At 46.7% G+C, this 19,806-nt stretch overlaps 1 protein-coding gene across 1 annotated transcript in view; it reads left to right on the top strand.

Annotated features, from left to right (window-relative positions):
* LOC309333216 (uncharacterized protein) overlaps window positions 1–19,806 on the top strand; it is a 385,031-nt gene that overhangs the window by 46,110 nt on the left and 319,115 nt on the right. The window lies entirely within an intron of this gene.

Genomic DNA, 19,806 nt, shown 5'->3' with positions numbered 1-19,806 from the left:
GTCTGATAAAGGTTTTTTTTGAATTTGAGATCCCAGTACAAGGATCTGACAGACATTCTGAGGAGAAAGAACATTTTTTTCAGGTGGGAATTTCCAGAGGGCCTATCCTTCAAATTTGAAGGAAGAAAGCAAAAGATTAAGAATCTTCAGGAGAAGGATAGATTTATGCAGAAGCACTCGGTGGAACTTGGATTGCAAACTTCACAGCTGCGGGGGGCGGAGGCAGCCTCCTCGTAAATAGATAATATGGCGTTGAGAATTTATTAATGGACTTGAAAATGTTTCTATGGACTTGAAAATGTTTGTTCAGGGTTCCTTCAGATGGCGAATGAATGACGATTTGTTGAGAAATTCATCAATTGTAAATAAGGCCCAAAAAACCCTAAAGGATTATTTTGAACTTAATATGACTCAAGGAATGGAGATAAGGGTGATTTGGGAGGCCAGCAAAGCGGTAATGAGAGGGTTACTGATACAACAAAACGCAATTAGGAGAAAGTCACAGAATGAGACAAAAGACAAAATTATGGAACAACTGAAAGACAAAGAGAAGAAGCTTAGAGGAAACCCAAAGAATTTGCAGATCCAAAAAGAAATTAAAGCCTTACAGGTTCAATATTCACAGTTAGTAAATCAAGAAATTGAATGGAAGATAAGAAGGATGAGACAAAGAAATTTTGAATCTGCAAATAAATGTGGGAAACTACTAGCCTGGCAATTAAAAAAGAGACAAAAACAAAGTACTATTACAAACATTGTTACAGAAGGAAAATCGGTAGAGAAACCTGCAGACATTAGAAAATGTTTTTATAAATATTATAAGCAACTATATAAAAAAGAAAAAGAAGACCTAGGGAAAATCGAGCAATTTATAAAGAACAACGGACTGCAACAGATTCCGAAAGATAAAAAGAATTTGCTAAATGGCGTAATTACAAGTCAGGAAGTGGAACATGCAATAAATTCAATGCAACTTGGCAAGACACCAGGACCTGATGGTCTATCAGCGAAATATTATAAGACATTGAAAGATTGGCTTATACAACCTCTCGTAGAAATATCTAATTCAATTTTACGGGGGGGGGGGGGGAAGCACCTGAAACCTGGAAACAAGCTTACATTACTCTGATTCCTAAACAGGGTCAGGATAGATCCAACGTTAAAAACTACAGACCAATCTCCCTACTCAATGTGGATTATAAAATTTTTGCAAATATACTGGCTAATAGGCTAAAAAAGGTTTTATCTGAGTATATTCATAAAGACCAGGCAGGATTTCTGCCTGGAAGACATATGAAAGACAATATTAGAAATGTTGTGGATATTTTGGAAAAGTTAGAAGCAAGAAAGAGTTGTAAAGCTATGGTAATGTTTATCGATGCTGAGAAAGCCTTCGACAATGTTTCTTGGAGTTTTATGTTACATAACTTAGAGAGTATGGGGATAGGTCATGTTTTTATAAATGGTATTAAAGCGATCTATCGAGAACCAAAAGCTAAAATTATTGTAAATAATGTGGTTTCAGAGGAAATTAGAATTGAGAATGGAACCAGGCAAGGGTGTCCACTGTCCCCTCTGCTGTTTATCTCAGTTCTGGAGGTCTTGCTAAGTATGATTAGAAAAGATGAACAAGTTAAAGGTATTACAGTAGGTTCAAAACAATACAAATTAAAAGCCTTTGCTGATGATTTGGTTCTGACATTACAAGATCCAGATTCCAGTGCAGTTAAAGCACTGGAGCTAATACATGAGTTTGGTCAGGTAGCAGGATTTAAATTAAACAAGAGCAAGACCAAAGTAATAGAGAAAAATCTGGATAATGAAGAAAGGAAAATACTACAAGAGAAAACGGGCCTAGATTTTGTGGAAAAAGTTAAATATCTGGGGGTGAACCTGTCTGGGGAAAAAATTGAATTTGTATAAGGATAACTATGAGAAAATTGTTGAAAATTCTGCCTCGGTCAGAGGAATGTGCCTTCTTCTCCAGGCACCGGCTGAATTCCTTTAGACCTCCCGCTGCAACTCCCGGCAGGTAAACAAAACGAGGTCTGTATCGGCGATTTTTCCCAGACTGTGAGAAAAAAAACACACCAGTGCTTCTCCTCCTCCTCCCTGCATATCCCCAGGGAGGGGAATCAGACAGACAGAAGTGTATTTACATGCCTTTATTTCTGTCTTTAGCAGCCATACAGATAAAGATGTCTGCACTCTTTGAACAACAGAGAGAAAACTCACAAACTCCACCCATGCACATCCTGTACAGGTCATATGACACACACACTGAGCTCACATCCGGTGCTCAATACGGAGAATGGACTGCCCCTTCCTTGCCATGGTAACAGTCACAAACATCCTGTCTGGCTTTCCAGCCAGCAGCAGCTGGCTTAGCTGCATCTTGCTTCCGCATTGCTTCTTTATAGTAACATACTCCCCCTAAAGAATCAATGTGTGCAGCGTGCAATGCTTGATCCAGAGAAGAAAACAAACAGTTGTTATATGTATAACATTCCCCTGTTGTTTCAGTTCCACCCTTGGAACTACCCGCCACTGGTTTTACCAATGTACCTCTCTGGTTGTGTGACTTCCAAGGAATGAGTGCATCTGCATTACCTTGGTTAGCAACTCTTTGTTGTGCCTTTGTCTCTGACTCAGACACAGCTTCAATTTGACCTTGGTCGTTTACAACAGCAACACATGCAATAGCTAGGTTGGCAAACTCTTTTGTATACCTCTTGGGTGGTACACCCTTCGTTGCTCTTTCAGATCTACGTAAGAGGTGCTGCTCTTCTCTGCTTTCTGGTTCAGCCTTTGGACTCTTTGGTGAACCAGTACCAATTGTAAACAGTGGTTCATCCTCCTCTTCTGAGGGTCTAGTCATTTTGTGAGATTTTCTCCCAATGACTGTGACAACTGAGCTGTCTGAGCTATCGCTGTCATCATCAGTACTACTGAATTCAATAAAATCAACATCATCATCATCATCATCAGAATCATCATCTCCTGTGGGAAATATGTGAGCAATCACTCTCTCCTGTTCAGGAGCACTTTCTAGAAATTTTGTGAGAATCACCTGACCAGATTCAGACAAAATTACTCTGTAGAGACCCTTTTCATAACCCACAAAAATGCCTCTGGCATTCTTTACCCCACCTGGAGCTTCTGTCCTCACATGAGACCCAAAAACCTTGAAATGGGCTACAGAAGGTTTTCTATGGAACAGTTTCTCAAAAGGAGAACTTCCCAACTCTTTTGAAAACTTTCTCACCCACGTATAACAAAACGACATTAGCGACTCAGCCCAGTACTCATGTGGCAGATGTGAACTAAGCAATTGCGCCTCCATTCCCTTTTGCAATTCTTTGTTCACCCTAACACAGACACATCTTTTCCAAGCTTCTTCGGAAGCTGCAATTTTGTGTCTTATCCCTTTCTTCTTCAGGAACCTCTGGAAATCCTGTAAAAGAAAAATTGGCTTCTCATCTGTGCAAAGACAATCTATGTCAGCATCATGCATATTTTTAACCTTGTCACAAAACTCTTTAAACCTTTCTAAGGCGTCTTTTGGTCTCTCCAAAAGATAAATCCAGACAAAACCTGTGAAAGAATCAACACATATTAGGTAATACTTTGCATTGCCTCTAGATGGTGCTAGAGGACCAATCACATCAGCATACACCCGCTGAAATGCCCTGTTGACCCTCGAGGTGACCTGCTTGGCGTTCTTCTTGGCTACACCTGCAAAAGAGATCATGTTAGAATTACAATTCATGTAATCACTTTGATCAAAAGTCAACAAATACAGTCCATCTTTCTCTTTGGCAGAAAGATACAGCTCTCCATCTTTGCAGATCTCGCAGCATTCATCATCATAGGACAGTTTTAGTCCCTTCTTGGCAATCTGCGAAACGCTGAGCAGATTGTACTTCAACTCTGGAACCAAATAAACATTGTTTATAGTCAAGTTCAGACTTTCAAGATACACAGTTCCAATTCCGGTGGCTTCCAGCTCTTGACCGTTGGCCTGTTGTACAACGAAGCTTTGCTTGTTAAACGACGAAAATAGCTCTCTGTGATGGGTCATGTGAACCGTCGCTCCCGTGTCAATGACAAAAGCGTTCTCCACTTCTGGCGTGCCTTTTAGGGACATCAAAGCCTTTGCAGGCTTCTCCTGTGACTTGGCATGACTTCTGCCTGACGCCTCAGACTTCGTGGAGCTTCCCTTGGCACCTTTGTTCTGACGTGGCTTCTTGCAGTTCCGCTGAAGATGCCCAGTCTGTCCACAATTGAAACATCAGACAACGTTCAAAGCTACAGCATTTTCTCCAGTAGCAGTAGCATTGGGGGTGTCAGAACTCCGTTCTTGTCTCCCCCTGTCCTTGACCTCCAGGGCAGCAAGTCTGTCATGTTCATTAAGCACAACTGCATAGACCCTCTCCGAAGTTAACTGAGCAGCCGGTAGCGAACCAAGCTGACTGGCAACGGATTTGTAAGTCCGATTCAGGCTGTTTATCACCATGAAGCAAAACACTTCCTCTTGCAGACGGAAATTGCATTCCACCATCTGTTGACGCAGATATTTCATTTCCGTCAGGTGCGCTTGAACATCTCCATCAGGCACAAGCCTCAGGTTGGTCAGCTTTTCAAAATACAGCAACGCTGAAGAACCTGCATCTCTCTGATGTGTCCTTCTCAGCGTGTCCCAAACTTCTTTCGCGTGCACTAAATCTTGTATATGGATAAGCTGAGAGTCTGACACACACAGAATTATAGCCGTTCTGGCCTTCACATCCTGTGACTCCCAAGCACGCGTTGGTGCTGCAGGGATGGGGTTCTCAATCACCCCAAACAGTCTCTGATTCTGCAGCAGGGCCTTCATCTTAATAGACCAAAATGCATAATTGCCATTGGTCAGGAGGGGTGGAGAAGGCAAACCTCCCCCCTTCTTGGCATCCATTTTGAGTCCTTGCATTAACTCTCAAACACAAGCCTCTAAAATCCAATAGCTGGTTTGTTTACGCTCTTGGGCACCTGGCAGCTCTAACACTGGCTGCGCTGGAATGTTTCTTCCAAGGGTTCGTGAGAGCCTTAGTCAAAACAAACTTTGTTTTTGCCTCTCTGAGGCACAGCCTGACTGTCCAGCTCTCTCGAGTAACTGGCTGGCGTTGCTTAACAACAGTGCATTCCTTTCCTTGGACAGGAAACCACAAGAATTTCTGGAATGCAGGCCTCTTTCACTTGGAGCTGTTTTTCCAAACGCTGCTCCTTTGAAGCAGAGAATGAATCACTCTGCATTCACACATCTAAGCCCGAAAATCTCATACCTTGGGCTCCATGGCTTGGCTGTCAGCTTCTTCTGGTCAGCTTCTGGCTGCAGAGAAACAGCCCCTCACTTCAGGCTTCCATGGAGCAATGAAAACAGCAGCTCTGCTACTACTTTTGCAGACTTCCATGGATCGGAGAAACCAGCAGCTCTGCTACCAATGTTGAAAATTCTGCCTCGGTCAGAGGAATGTGCCTTCTTCTCCAGGCACCGGCTGAATTCCTTTAGACCTCCCGCTGCAACTCCCGGCAGGTAAACAAAACGAGGTCTGTATCGGCGATTTTTCCCAGACTGTGAGAAAAAAAACACACCAGTGCTTCTCCTCCTCCTCCCTGCATATCCCCAGGGAGGGGAATCAGACAGACAGAAGTGTATTTACATGCCTTTATTTCTGTCTTTAGCAGCCATACAGATAAAGATGTCTGCACTCTTTGAACAACAGAGAGAAAACTCACAAACTCCACCCATGCACATCCTGTACAGGTCATATGACACACACACTGAGCTCACATCCGGTGCTCAATACGGAGAATGGACTGCCCCTTCCTTGCCATGGTAACAGTCACAAACATCCTGTCTGGCTTTCCAGCCAGCAGCAGCTGGCTTAGCTGCTTCTTGCTTCCGCATTGCTTCTTTATAGTAACAAAAATATGGAATGAAATTAAAAGAGATTTAGAGGTGTGGTCTAACTTAAAATTGTCATTAATGGGCCGGATTTCTGTGATTAAGATGAATGTGCTGCCAAAGATGCTTTTTTTGTTTCAAGCCCTCCCAATTATAGACAATGTGAAATGTTTTAAAGAATGGCAAAAAGCTCTTTCTAGATTTATCTGGCAGGGGAGGAAACCCAGAATTAAATACAAATTACTTACGGATTCCAAAGAAAGAGGGTGATTCTCTCTGCCAGACTTAAAAATCTATTTTGAAGCTGCCGCACTTTGTTGGATTAAAGAATGGATGAAATTAGAAGATACAGATTTACTAGATTTGAAGGGATTTGATAATGTGTTTGGTTGGCATGCATATTTGTGGTATGATAAAGTAAAAGCCCATAAAGCATTTAAAAATCATATAATTAGGAAATCGTTGTATAATGTTTGGATAAAATACAAAGACCTTTTAGAAAGAAAGACGCCCAGATGGCTTTCACCAACGGAGGCAAAGGCCCAGAAAAAATTAAATATGGATACCAAATGGTTGAGGTATTATGACTTATTAATAGAGGAAGAGGAAGGCTATAAATTAAGACCATTTGAGCAAATTAAAGATAAGCTAAATTGGCTACATTACCACCAGATTAACGAATTGTATAAACTGGATAAGAAAAATGGTTTTGCCTTGGAAAAATCTAAGTTTGAGATGGAGTTGTTAGATACTGAAGGTAAAAACTTATCTAAAATGTACAAGCTATTGCTGGACTGGCATACGAAAGATGAACAAGTTAAATTGGTGATGATAGACTGGGCAAGAGATTTAGGACATAACATAAAGTTTGAGGACTGGGAAAGATTGTGGAAGAAAGGGGTGAAGTTCACCGCATGTACTTTGTTAAAGGAAAATATTATGAAAATGATGTATAGATGGTATTTGACACCTGTAAAATTAGCAAAGATGTATCATAATTGTGATAATATATGTTGGAAATGTAAAGAAAAGGAAGGAACCTTTTATCATATGTGGTGGACCTGCTCCAAGGTGAAAGACTTCTGGGAAAAGATTTATAATGAATTGAAAAAAAATGTTGAAATATACATGTATAAAGAAACCAGAGGCCTTTCTTCTTGGAATAACAAGTTCGGAATTGCCCAAGAAAGATGTTAATCTATTTTTGTATGCCACAACTGTGGCTCGTATTTTGTTAGCTAAAAAGTGGAAAACTCAAGAATTACCAACAGTAGAAGAATGGCAGATGAAGATGATGGATTGTATGGAGCTAGCCGATCTAACCGGAAGAGTCCGCGACCAGAAGGAGGAGGAACATCACGAAGAATGGAAGAAATTTAATGATTATTTAGTTAAATTTGTTAAGCTAAAATAACTGGAAATAGCGTCCAGATACTTAAAGGGCTTAGGATTGTATCTATGTTAACTGATAAAATAATATGTTTAATACAAGAAGGAGAAGATTTAAAGATCTTAATGTTTAATTTAAAGGGTATTAAAATTGGGATTTGGAAAACCGTTATAAGGATATGCAATGAAATTCAACTAAGGGGAAACGAAGAAGTCGTTTTACAAAGTAAATAACTGTTATTTTCAATAAGGTTATGATTTATGTCTGTTATGTTTTGTTTGTTTTATGTTTTTGTTTGTCATTGATATTGTAAAAACTAATAAAATTTTTGCCAAAAAAAAAAAAAAGCACTACCAGCTTTCTCTAACCAACCCACAACACAACACTAACATTGACCACTCTATATATACAGGTAGAATTAGGTGAAAGGTTGCATGAGTCATTGTAGGCCGTTGACTCATGCTGACTTAGTTCTTTTAGCATTAAAGAAACAGCGGCCAATTTTTAGCCGTGACAACCCTTCTGTTTCTTAAATGCAAAAAACCCCAACAGAAAACAAAACATACATATACTATATACATAAACCCAGTTTTGTCATCAATTCATTATGACATGTTGCTGGCAAAGGCTTGGTAAACAAATCAGCAATATTATCTTGTGATTGACAATACTCCAGTTTGATTACCCCATTCTGTACGCAATCTCTAACATTTGCATGACGGATAGCAATATGCTTTGATGCAGACTTCATTATTTCTGAGCCCACTAATTCAATGCACAATTGACTATCTTCATACGCTTGGATAGGCAAATCTACTTTACAATCTAGCTCTTTTAGTATCTGTATAAACCACATGATTTCATTGCATGCTAGCGACAGGCTCCCATATTCTGCCTCACAGGATGAGGTTGCAACAAATCCTTGTTTCTTTGACCTCCATCCAATTATGGAATTGGCAAACATCATAACCATTCCACTTGTAGGTTTTCTGGTAGCTACACAGCTTTCCCAGTTCGCATCAACAAATACTTCTAGTTTTTCATCTTGTGTACTAGATATCTTCAAACATACATTTAATGTCCCCTTTAGATATCTGATAGGGCGCGGGTGGCGCTGTGGGTAAAACCTCAGCACCTAGGACTTGCCGATCGCATGGTCGGTGGTTCGAATCCCCACGGCGGGGTAAGCTCCCGTCGTTCGGTCCCAGCTCCTGCCCACCTAGCAGTTCGAAAGCACAATTAAGTGCAAGTAGATAAATAGGTACCGCTTTCTAGCGGGAAGGTAAACGGCGTTCTGTGTACTGCTCTGGTGCCGGTTCACCGGAGCAGCTTCATCACGCTAGCCACGTGACCCGGAAGTGTCTGCGGACAGCGCTGGCTCCCGGCCTCTAGAGTGAGATGAGCGCACAACCCTAGAGTCTGTCAAGACTGGCCCGTACGGGCAGGGGTACCTTTACCTTTTACCTTTAGATATCTGATAAGCCTTTTCAAAGCACACCAACCGGCAGTACTGGGTTTAGATACACGTTGGCTCATTGTAGCACACGCAATGTCTGGCCTTGACCACTGGCTCAAATATAACAGTGATCCTATTTTTGAGTGATACAACTCAGGCTGATCAAATTCATCATCACACACTGTCTTTGTGAAATCTGGTGTCATGGGAGTCTGAACTGGTTTGCAGTTTTCCATGCCAAACTGCTCTGTCAAATGAAGAATTTTCTCCTTCTGGCTCAATAGGAAGCTTCCTTTGGCTTCCCACCTTACTTCTACTCCCAAGTAATTGCTTACAGGCTCTAAGGCTTTAAGCTTAAACCTCTTTTCCAGCTGACTTGTGAGCTTCTGGATCTCATATGTGGAACTCCCTGCTACAAGAAAATAATCAACGAAGACTAAGAGCATTAGATATTTGTTGCCTGTCCCCTTGGTGTAGAGGCATGGATCAGCCACACTCCTTTTAAAACCAAGTTTTACAAGGGCTTCATTTAAACGCTGGTTCCAACACCTTCCACTTTGTTTGAGACCATAGACAGCCTTTTTCAAATGCCAAACTGCACCATTCCCCTCTTCAAACCCAGGGGGTTGTCTCATTAACACTTCATGGTCTAAATCTGCATGCAGATATGCAGCATCAACATCAAAATGGTGCACTGCTAATTGTCTTACAGCAGCAATGGAAAGCATTAAATGAAAGGTTTCACACTTTACAGTGGGATAAAACACTTCATCATAACTCTCCCCTTTAATTTGAGTGAACCCTTTGGCTACTAATCTGGCTTGAAAACTTGGTTCCCCAGATGCAAGGGTTTTCCTTTTATAAACCCACTTGCATGACACCACTCTGCCACCAGGTGGCGGCATTATGACCTCAAACACTTACATTTAAAAGAGTCCATTTCTTCTTGCATAACTTGTTCCCACAAAGCACATACCCCAGGGGGTAAGTCTAAGACTTCATTATAACTTTGTGGTTCCACACAACTCACATTGCATACTTTCACTCCTCCTAGGGTCAAACGTTGAGGAGGTACACCCTTGTTTAAACACTGAGAGCGTCTAGCCACAACTACTTCCTGCTCCCTTATCTCTGGCTCTTCTTCCCCTACCTCTAGAGAAATATTATCTATTGCCACATCTTTTGGGAAAATCTGCCTTCTGCTCCTGTGTTGCCAATGGCTGAGAAGAAACCTCTTCTCTTATTTGCAGGAGCAGTAGGTAATCTGGGTTGGCATGGATCGTAGTCCATCTGTCCTGGTCAGCAAAGTCTGCACTTTGTGACAAAACCAAGCACCCTGGGAATAAATTGAAACACCACCCTTTGCCATAGGACTGATACCCCACAAACCGCAGTCTCTGCAGTCTAGCACCCCCTTTTTGGTGCTGAGCTTTGGGGATATTTACATGTGCCCAAGAACCCCAGTTATGATCATCAACCACTCTGGTTCTTTCCCAAACAACACACGATAAGGAAAATCCTTTATAGAGCTTGACCAGGTTCTATTAATCAGAAAGTTTGCTGTGAGGAAAGCCTCACCCCACAGCCTATTACAGATAGGTAGCCGTATTACAGATAGGTTGCCCACAGCCTATGGTTGTGACCTGATCCTGCATCCACTAGCAGGCAATCCTTTACTGACTTTATTACAGCCCCACGTCTTTCACACAGACCATTTTCAGCAGGGCTATAAGGGTTAGTCAAATGATGAGTGATACCCTTACGTTGCAACCATGCCCCAAATTGTTTGTTCAGAAATTCTCCGCCCCTATCTGTTTGCAACTGCACAACAGGGTGAGCGAAGAGCTTTTCAGCTTGGGCAACCCATTCTCTGAATGTGGGGAAACACTCCGATTTCTGCTTTAACAACAACAACCAACTAAAATGTGATTTATCATCTATTACCAGAAAAGCATATCTGGTGCCCCCTTCAGTCTTCTGTGGGAAAGGACCTATCATGTCACAATGGACAAGTTCTAAAACTTCTTTAGATACTCTGTCACTTTTAGAAGCCACAGGCTTCCTCTTAGATTTGGCCATTTTACATACATTGCAATCTAGGAAACAGTTACAGCTATTTACTTTTAGGTTCTTGCACACCTTTTGCATCTTTGAAAGCACACAAACATTTGCATGACCCACTTTCCTATGTAATTCACGTACACACCCCTTATGAACTGGCAAATTATCCTGAACCACCTAGGCTGCTTTAACAGGCTTGCCCTGCATTACATATAACCCATTTTCCATCTTTGCATGGCCACATACCTGTGTTCCATTCTTTATCAGACAACCATCCTGCGTGAACTTAACACTATTTGTTGTTGTTGTTGTTTAGTCGTTTAGTCGTGTCCGACTCTTCGTGACCCCATGGACAAGAGCACGCCATGCACGCCTGTCTTCCACTGGCTCCCGCAGTTTGGTCAAACGCATGCTGGTAGCTTTGAGAACACTGTCCAACCAACTCGTCCTCTGTCGTCCCCTTCTCCTTGTGCCCTCCATCTTTCCCAACATCAGGGTCTTTTCCAGGGAGTCTTCTCTTCTCATGAGGTGGCCAAAGTATTGGAGTCTCAGCTTCAGGATCTGTCCTGCATATATACCCTGCATTAATCAAACAGCTTACAGACAGTAAACAATTGTCCAAACTGCTGACAAACAGAATCTCTGGTAGAGTGGTGTTCAAGCACTGCAGGAAACATATTCCCTGGCCATCAATCTTGCTCCTACGACCATCAGCAAGATAGATCGAGTCTTTTCTGTCGACTGGCTTCTCGAGGGTCCTAAAGTCCTCCTTATTGTTGCAGATAACCCTGCTGCTGCCAGAGTGCAGCAACCACATTCCTCGAGGTATCCTCTCCTCTCGAGAAAATGCAGACCCAAGCTGAGTAGAACGTGTGTTCTTCTTCCCTGAAGAGAACCCCTTCTGCTTACATTTCTGTGTCGATTGCTGTCTCTGCTCCATGTAGTCTCCTGGAAGTCTTGCCCTGCATTGACGCTGGAGATGCCCAGGTTGGTTGCATCTATAGCACCTCCTCAATGCCATGGCCAAGTCCAAACCTTGGCGTTGCTCCATTGGCAGATTCTGCTGCTGGCCCCCTTGGCTGTAACTCCTTCGCTCTTGGAGTTCAGCCTGTCTATCTGGCCTCCTTTCTGCTTCTTTGGTCAATCTTCCAACCACATACTCAAGGGTCAGATCTCAGGGACGCATACTCTCCATGCTGTTAATCACGGGCAACCAGCTTTCAGGCAAACCTGAAAGGATAATGTACGTTTGGTCAGTCTCATCATAACTCTTTGCTGCAGTTGAAGAAACAGATTTCAGCATTTGAAGAGTTACAATCACCACAGATCTTTTGTACCAGGCATCTATAGAACTCCAGTTCCCGGCACAAATCCGACAGTGCGCTGTCCTCAGTAGAGGACAGCGCAATGAGACTTTGCTTCCAGGATTTCCACCCAATAAGAGATTCCCCAACCTTTATTACCATCCCAGATACGGACTTCCCGTCATCCAGATTCGCCCAGTTGCTGTGTGTCCAGCACGTGAGCTTCGTCTCACCAGCAGCTGACAGTTTGAGACTGAAGTCCTTGGTATCTTGCAGGTACCACAGTACCCGCTTGATACCCTTCCAGGGACTTACACTGGGCTTCGTAGCTTCCCTACTGAGCAGATTGGTAGCAAACGCAATGTCTGGTCTGCTCCATTGGGACAGAGACAACAGACTACCCAGAGCTGACTGAAAGAGTTTAGTGTTCTCGAACTCGCGTGTTCTGCTAGCTGACTGTCTTTCACGTAGCTTGTCTCCATGGGTGTCCTGAGTCCTGCACAATGAGACATTCTGAACTTCTCAAGCAACTGCTCAATCTTGCCTTTCTGACTGAGCAAGAAGCTACCATTTTCAGTTCTAACTATCTGCACACCTAGGTAGATCTTTACTGCACCTAGGTTCTTGAGCTGAAAACGTTTACCAAGCTCTTTGGCAAATTTCTGCACCCGTTTGTTTGCCCCTGAGAAGTGAATGATGTCATCAACAAAGACCAAAACCATTTCCTGTGACTCTCCTGACCCTTTAAGGTACAGGCAGCTGTCAGCAAGACTCTTCCTGAAACCTAGCTTCTCTAAGACTTCATTCAGACACAAGTTCCAATTCCTGGCTGATTGTCTTAGCCCATAAATCAATTTGTGCAATCTCCACACAATGCCTTGCCCCTTGCCCTCAAACCCTGTAGGAGGGAGCATGTACAACTGCTCCTGGAGGTCTGAGTTCAAATAGGCTACATCCACATCAAAGTGATGCACCTGCAAACCTCTTTGTGCAGGCTAAGAGCATGTGCAGAGTTTCACTTCTGGAAGTAGAAGCATATACTTCAGTATAATGCAGCCCCTTCCGCTGCGTGAACCCTCTGGCTACTAGCCTAGCCTTGTACTGCGGTTCTCCAGTTGCTGTGGGTTTAAGACAGTAAACCCAGCGGCTACTCACAGCCTGTTTGCCAGCCGGCAACGTTGTGAGGGAGAACAGACCTAGAGACTCCATTGAGCTCATCTCCTTCTGCATTGTCTCATGCCATTTGCTGGCTTCTCCCTGAGGCAGTTTCTGAACATCCTCAAAACACTCAGGTTCACACTGTGCCATACCAACCCACACACTTGTGACTGTAAACCTGTCAGGAGGTTTACCTTTTGTTGTCTGAGTTGAAAGTCTCAACTCAACTTCAGGTACCCCCTCTGACTCACTAGGGCCAGCTAGAACGTCCTTGGCACCAGAGAGCTCCCCCTCTGACTTACGGCACCATCTAGACTTCTCAGCTGAACCTGTGGGAGAGGAAGGAGCACTCCTCTGTTCAAGCTTCACTGCTTTAGGAGAAGTTCTCCCCTCTACCTGTTCTGGGTCAGGACTCTGTGCCTCAGCAGCAGGTTTAGCCTCTTCCTCTTCTTTATCAGCAGAGTCAAGCAGACTCTCTGAAAGAACATCAGGGTTCCCATGTATGCGTGTCCACCCACTCTGCTCACAGAATTCAGCACTGTTGCTGAGCAGAATCCTGGACTGGTCGCCTGTTGGATAGGCAAATCTCCACCCCTTGGTCCCTGGCTCATACCCACAGAAAATCATCTTTTGAGACCTAGGGCCACCCTTTCTGCGTTTGGCCTTTGGTATAAGGACCCAAGCCTCGCAGCCAAAAACACGGAAGAAATGCACCTTGGGCTTCTTGCCGTGCAGCATAAAACAGGGTGTGTCCCCTACAACAGAGTTAAAACAACCTGTTCAAAGTGAAGTTGGCCGTCTTCCAAAATTCCCCTCAAAAGCGCTGGGGAAGCCTGGCATCAAACAGCAACGCTGCAAACATTTCCTGCAGTGTTCTGTTCCGGCATTCTGCAACGCCATTCTGTTGGGGACTGTATGGTACTGTCAACCTGTGATGTATTCCCTTCTGGCGGAAGAAACTTTGCAGAGCAGACCCGGTGAATTCCCCACCACGGTCACTCTGAAAGTTCTACACACGCGTGGAGAACTGCAGTTCCACTGCCGCAATCCAGTTTCTGATCAGTGGTGCAGCCTCACTCTTATGTTTAAGCATGAAAACCCAGGAATTTCTTGAGAAATCATCTATCAGCATGAGCACATATTTGGCCCCGCCCAGACTGGCTACTGACATAGGGCCACACAAATTTTCATGTACCAGCTGAAAAGCTCTAGTGGTCACCCTTTCAGACCTTGGGTAGGTGCACATTTTCACCTTTGCGGGTTTACACACTCTGCACTCAAGAAAATTAGCATATGACTTCATTTTGCACCCCTCAGTGCACTCTGGGATCTTCTTCATGTAACCCCACAACATGTGAGCCATTCATCTGTGCCAAAGATGTGCACATGCATCATGGACTGGAACGTTGGCACATTGTGCTTGAGCTGTTTCCGTGGTACCTGGACCTGCAAGAGAAGCTTCTAGCACAAACAGCCTGTATTTACATTCCACACTGACTAGTTGTTGCTCATCCCTGGAAATAGAGCACATGTTATTCTCAAAACAGACTCTATAATTATCAGCAACAAGAGCGGCGACGGATAGCAGCCCTCAGGACAGTCCAGGAACGACAAACGCCTGTATCGAGTCCTGTAAGAAAAAGCAAAACAGTGAGCCAGACTGTGTCAGAGCACGTTTAGTCCCATCTGCAAGACAGATGGATTTTCCAGAGACTACAGAGGTGCAGTTCTGCAAAAAACCACCAGAGGGCACAAGGTGCTGTGAAACTCCTGAGTCAATCACGAAGGTCAGCACATTGTCCTGTTTACAGCTCTTGACTGTTGCCATGGAAGCTGCCAAGTGTTTATGTTCAGGGCCATCCCTGCCAGTTGCTTTTGGCTTCGGTTTCCCACGTCTCACAGCTGTGGAAGAGCCTCTAATCTGGTTGCCACGGGAGACGACCTTGGGCCCTTCCTGTGCCTCTACTGGGCAGTCTCTCACGAGATGGGAGGGGGAGCCACATTTGTAGCAGCGTCTCAAAGCAAATGCTCTGTTCGGGTCTGGTACGTTTCCACAGCTCCAGAATTCCCAGACTTGTAGCAGAGCGGCACAGCGAGTGCTTCTTGTGTGAGTGAAGAAAGAGTCCACAAACTGTTGTTCTTCTAAACTAACAGCTTTATTTACATCAGACAGATAAAATAAACAGACCATCAGAGACAGCCGACATGGCTCCTCCATCTCTCGGCAGAAAAGTGAAAGTAACTCACAGACAAAGAATTCAGCTTCCCGGATGTAGGGATAGCTCCTCCCCAGATGCAGGACACACAGAGATGTTAACCCTGTATGTGTGTCCATCCACTTTGCTCACAGAACTCAGCACTTTTTCTGACTATAAGTCTGGACTGATAGCCTTTTGGATAGCTAAATCTCCACCCCTTGGTCCCTGGTTCATACCCATAGAAGATCATCTTCCTGGACCTTGGTCCACCCTTTCTGCGTTTGGCCTTTGGCACAAGAACCCAAGCCTCACAACCCAAAACATGGAAGAAATGCACCTTGGGCTTCTTGCCGTGCAGAAGAAAATAGGGTGTGTCCCCTACAACAGAACAATAGGAGCACCCTGTCTTCATTGTGCACCCTGGGACGTTCTTAACGTAACCCCAATTCACATGTGCCATATGTGCCATATGTCGATGCCATAAATGCTGACAGCCTCAACCAAAGCCAGGGCTTTTTCGGCTGTGGCTCTGATCTGGTGGAACGCTTTGTCACAAGAGACTAGGGCCCTGCGGGACTTGACATCTTTCTGCAGGGCCTGCAAGGCAGAGCTGTTCCACCAGGCCTTTGGTCAGGGCACAGCCTGACTCCCTCCTTTGGCAATCACAGCTGGGCATGTTGCCTGCAGCAGATCTGACTGTGCCACGTATTTGTGCCGCTCTCTTGAATGAGAACGATCGATTGGCTGCGATTGCCACATCTCAGGGGGAGAGTGGAGCTTCGATAGCTACCCCCACAGTTGCTCAAGAAGAGCAGGCAGTTGCTTTAAACGTCATTCATTGTCACAATTGTGGTCTTGTTGGCCATCTACAGAAAAACTGTAAAAAGAGCCGTGTTTCCAAAGCAGCCAAGGGGAGCTCAAGGAAAGAAGAGGCAAGTAGCAGATCACATGCTAAGCCTCAGGCAAAGCCTGCTGTCAGGGCTCCCTCTAGGTCCCAGCTCACAGAGGACCAACGCCAGGCTGATATTATGTACAAAAGTCTTTATTGAAGTATAATTTCCATTTTAAAGCCAGAGCGTGCAACCCTACATCTAGACTCTAGACAGGCGAAGTCCCCTCTGAGTCACTGCCCCTTCCGCACCAGTTTATATCCTAGCCCGGCTCCACCTCCTGCGCTGCTCCTTCCTCCTCTGGGTCCTTCTGCCCCCTGGGGTTTCCTCCCTCCTGGACTCTTCTGACGCTGACCCCCCTGATTCTTGCCCTTCCTTCCGGCGGGCTTTGGGACCTGGCTCCCTATCCGGGCTACCTGCTGTGCCGCTCGCCTGTACATTTGAACTTGGCGCGCGCGCCCAGCCGGTGACTTTCCTCTTGACCGTTTCCCCGCTCTCCGATGGAGGCGTGGCCAATCCTGACTCATCTCCTCCCTCTGGTGGTGGGAAGACTGGTCCTGATGCCTGGGACTCCTCCCCCCCACTACGCTCTGGTGGGGACGCTGGTCCTGATTTCCAACTGCTGCTCAGGGAGTCCCCGCTGGCCCCTTCCTTCTGGGGTTTCCCCCTTGGCACCCCCCTTGCCCTGGCCATCGGCGCTCCTCTCTGTGAATCTTCCGATTCGCTGGAGAGACTCGTGGACTCTCTCTGACCACTGTCACTGCCTACACCCCCCTCGTATTCCTCCTCCTCACTCTCCATTTGCTCCTTCTCCTGTGTCTCTGCTCCTGAAGCCCCCCCTTCCCCCCTCCCCCTCTCCAGGTGTGGGTTCCGGGAGCTCCAGTGTTGTGGGGGTGAGCGCTGGATACAGTTCGTCCCCGGTGGCTTGCAGCCATCGGGATAAGTCCGGGAAGTCCTGCATGGGCTCATCGACGGCGATCTCCTCTGCTTCCATCTCCTGGGCGGTGTGCTCGAAACCTGGAGCCGCCCCCAAATCACCCAAGACCCCCTCTCCCCCTGTCGCCAGGGGTGACCCCTCGTCCCAAGGTCCCTTCAGCAGGTCTCTGCGCCAGCCCACCTCGGGCTGGTCCTCCCACCAATAAGATCCCCCCGTGCCAGACCCTGAGAGCGATCCCTCTGGGGAACTGTCTCCCGGGGCCGACTCCTCAGCTGAAGAGAAACCCCGGAAAGTGCTGGCCGAGAGTGTGGGTGTGAACAGACAGTCGTCGAAAAAGTCCGCTGGCATGGGCTTGTCCGGGAAAAGTGTATGGAATTCGTCTTTGAGCCACTGTTCCTCCACTGCATAATCCGGCACCCACCTGTTGGCGCTGGCCGGGGTGTCCTCTGTGGCGAGGAGATATTCAATCCCTTCCTCCCCCCACCTTGAGTCTAAAATCTCTGTGGCTTCATTGAGTGGCTCCCCTCTGGGCGACCCCCCTGTCGTGGGCGCTTCCCTGAGTGGTTCTGGTGCTGTCCCTGGCGCCTGAAACCTGTGAGGGGCCTTGTAGGGTGTGAGCACTGATCTATGAAAGACCGGGTGCATCCTGGACCCCTCCGGGAGTGTCAACCTGAAGGCCACTGGGTTGATCTGCGCCTCGACTTGGTACGGCCCTAGCTGCTTGTGTCCGAGCTTCTTCTTGGCCAACGATCTGGCCGGGAGTGCCTGGGCTGCTAACCAGACCCAGTCTCCCACCCGGATGTCCTCCCCAACTCTCCTGTGTCTGTCTGCCTGCACTTTGTAAGCCTGTTTTGCTAGCTCTAACTGCCTCCTGAGCTGCTCGTGGACCTCCTGCAACTCCGCTGCCACGGCCTCTGCTCCCTGCGGCTCCCCCTCCCTCACTTTCTCCAACCCCGGGAAGGTTCTGGGATGCCGCCCATTGTTGGCGAAAAACGGTGTCACCCCCGTGGACACGTGCTTCGTGTTGTTGTAGGCAAACTCGGCCAGCGGTAGGTAGTCCACCCAGGTCGACGGCTGTTGGTTCGCGTAGCATCTCAGGTACTGCTGCATGATGGCGTTGACCCTCTCCGCCTGTCCGTTGGTCTGCGGGTGTCTCGCCGACGCCAGGCTGACCTTGACGTTCAGGATGCCCATCAGCTTCTGCCAGAAGTTGGAGATGAACTGGCGCCCCCGGTCGGACAAGATAGACCGTGGCAGGCCGTGCACCTTGAACACGTGGTCTATGAACAGCTTAGCGGTCTGCTCCGCCGTGGCCACCTTCGCGCAAGGAATGAAGTGGGCCATCTTGGAGAACAAGTCTACTACCACGAGTACTGCTGTCTTGCCTCTCGAGCTGGGCAGATCCGTGATAAAGTCCAGAGCCACCCTCTCCCACGGTTCAAACGGTGTCTGTAGCGGTTCCAACAGGCCCGCCGGTGGCCTGTGTACTGGCTTGGCCCTTTGGCAGGTGTCGCACCTATTGACGTAGTCCGCGATTTCCCCCCGCATCTTGGGACACCAAAAGTCTCTGGCTACTAATTCCACCGTCTTCTCCTTGCCGAAGTGCCCAGCGCTGGGCGCGTCGTGTAGCTGTTGCAGTACTCTCGCGCGGAGGTCGTCTCCCGGTACGTAGAGAGCCCCTCTGCGGATGAGCAGTCCGTTGCGTATTTGGAACTCGTCGTCCCTTGCTGTGCCGCTGCGCACCTCCTCCATCTTGGCTCGAGCGAAGGAGTCCGTCTGCAGCGCTCGACGCACTGCGTCCAGGTCCACTGTGGCTGAGGCGCATGCCCACGCCTTGGGCGCGAAAATGTGCTTGGCCGCCGCCGGTGCCTCTTCCTCGAGATACTGCGGTTTCCTGGACAGCGCGTCCGCCATGATGTTGTTGTCCCCTGGGATGTATTCTATCCTGAAGTCGAAATCCGCAAAGAACTCCGCCCAGCGGATGTGTCTCTGGTTCAGGAACCTCGCCGTGCGCCAGTACTCCAAGTTCTTATGGTCCGTGCGGACCTGCACCGTGTGTTTGGCTCCGATGAGGAAGTGCCGCCACGCCTTGAAGGCTGCATGTATGGCCAGCAACTCCCTGTCCCAGATGGTGTAGTTCTGCTCCGACTTGCTGAGTTTTCTGGAGTAGAAAGCGCACGGCCTCCAGTCCCCCTGGTGGTCTTGCTGCAACAGGACGGCCCCCACTGCCCTGTCTGAGGCGTCCGTCTCCACCCTCATGGGCCTGCTGGGGTTCACGTGTAGCAGTTGTTCTTCGGACGCGAAGAGACGCTTGAGCTTCTGAAAGGACTGCTCCGCCTGCTCAGTCCAGATGAACTTCTTCTTCTTGGAGCTGAGGGTGTCGGTGATGGCCGCTGTCTGCATTGCGAAACCCTTGATGAATTTGCGATAAAAGTTGGCAAAGCCGACAAACCTCTGGACTTCCTTCC

Source organism: Podarcis erhardii, assembly GCF_964252035.2.
Source record: "Podarcis erhardii genome assembly, chromosome: W".
NCBI lineage: Eukaryota > Metazoa > Chordata > Lepidosauria > Squamata > Lacertidae > Podarcis > Podarcis erhardii.
Note: the sequence above shows the minus strand (reverse complement) of the source record. Positions and strands in the feature narration are given on the sequence as shown.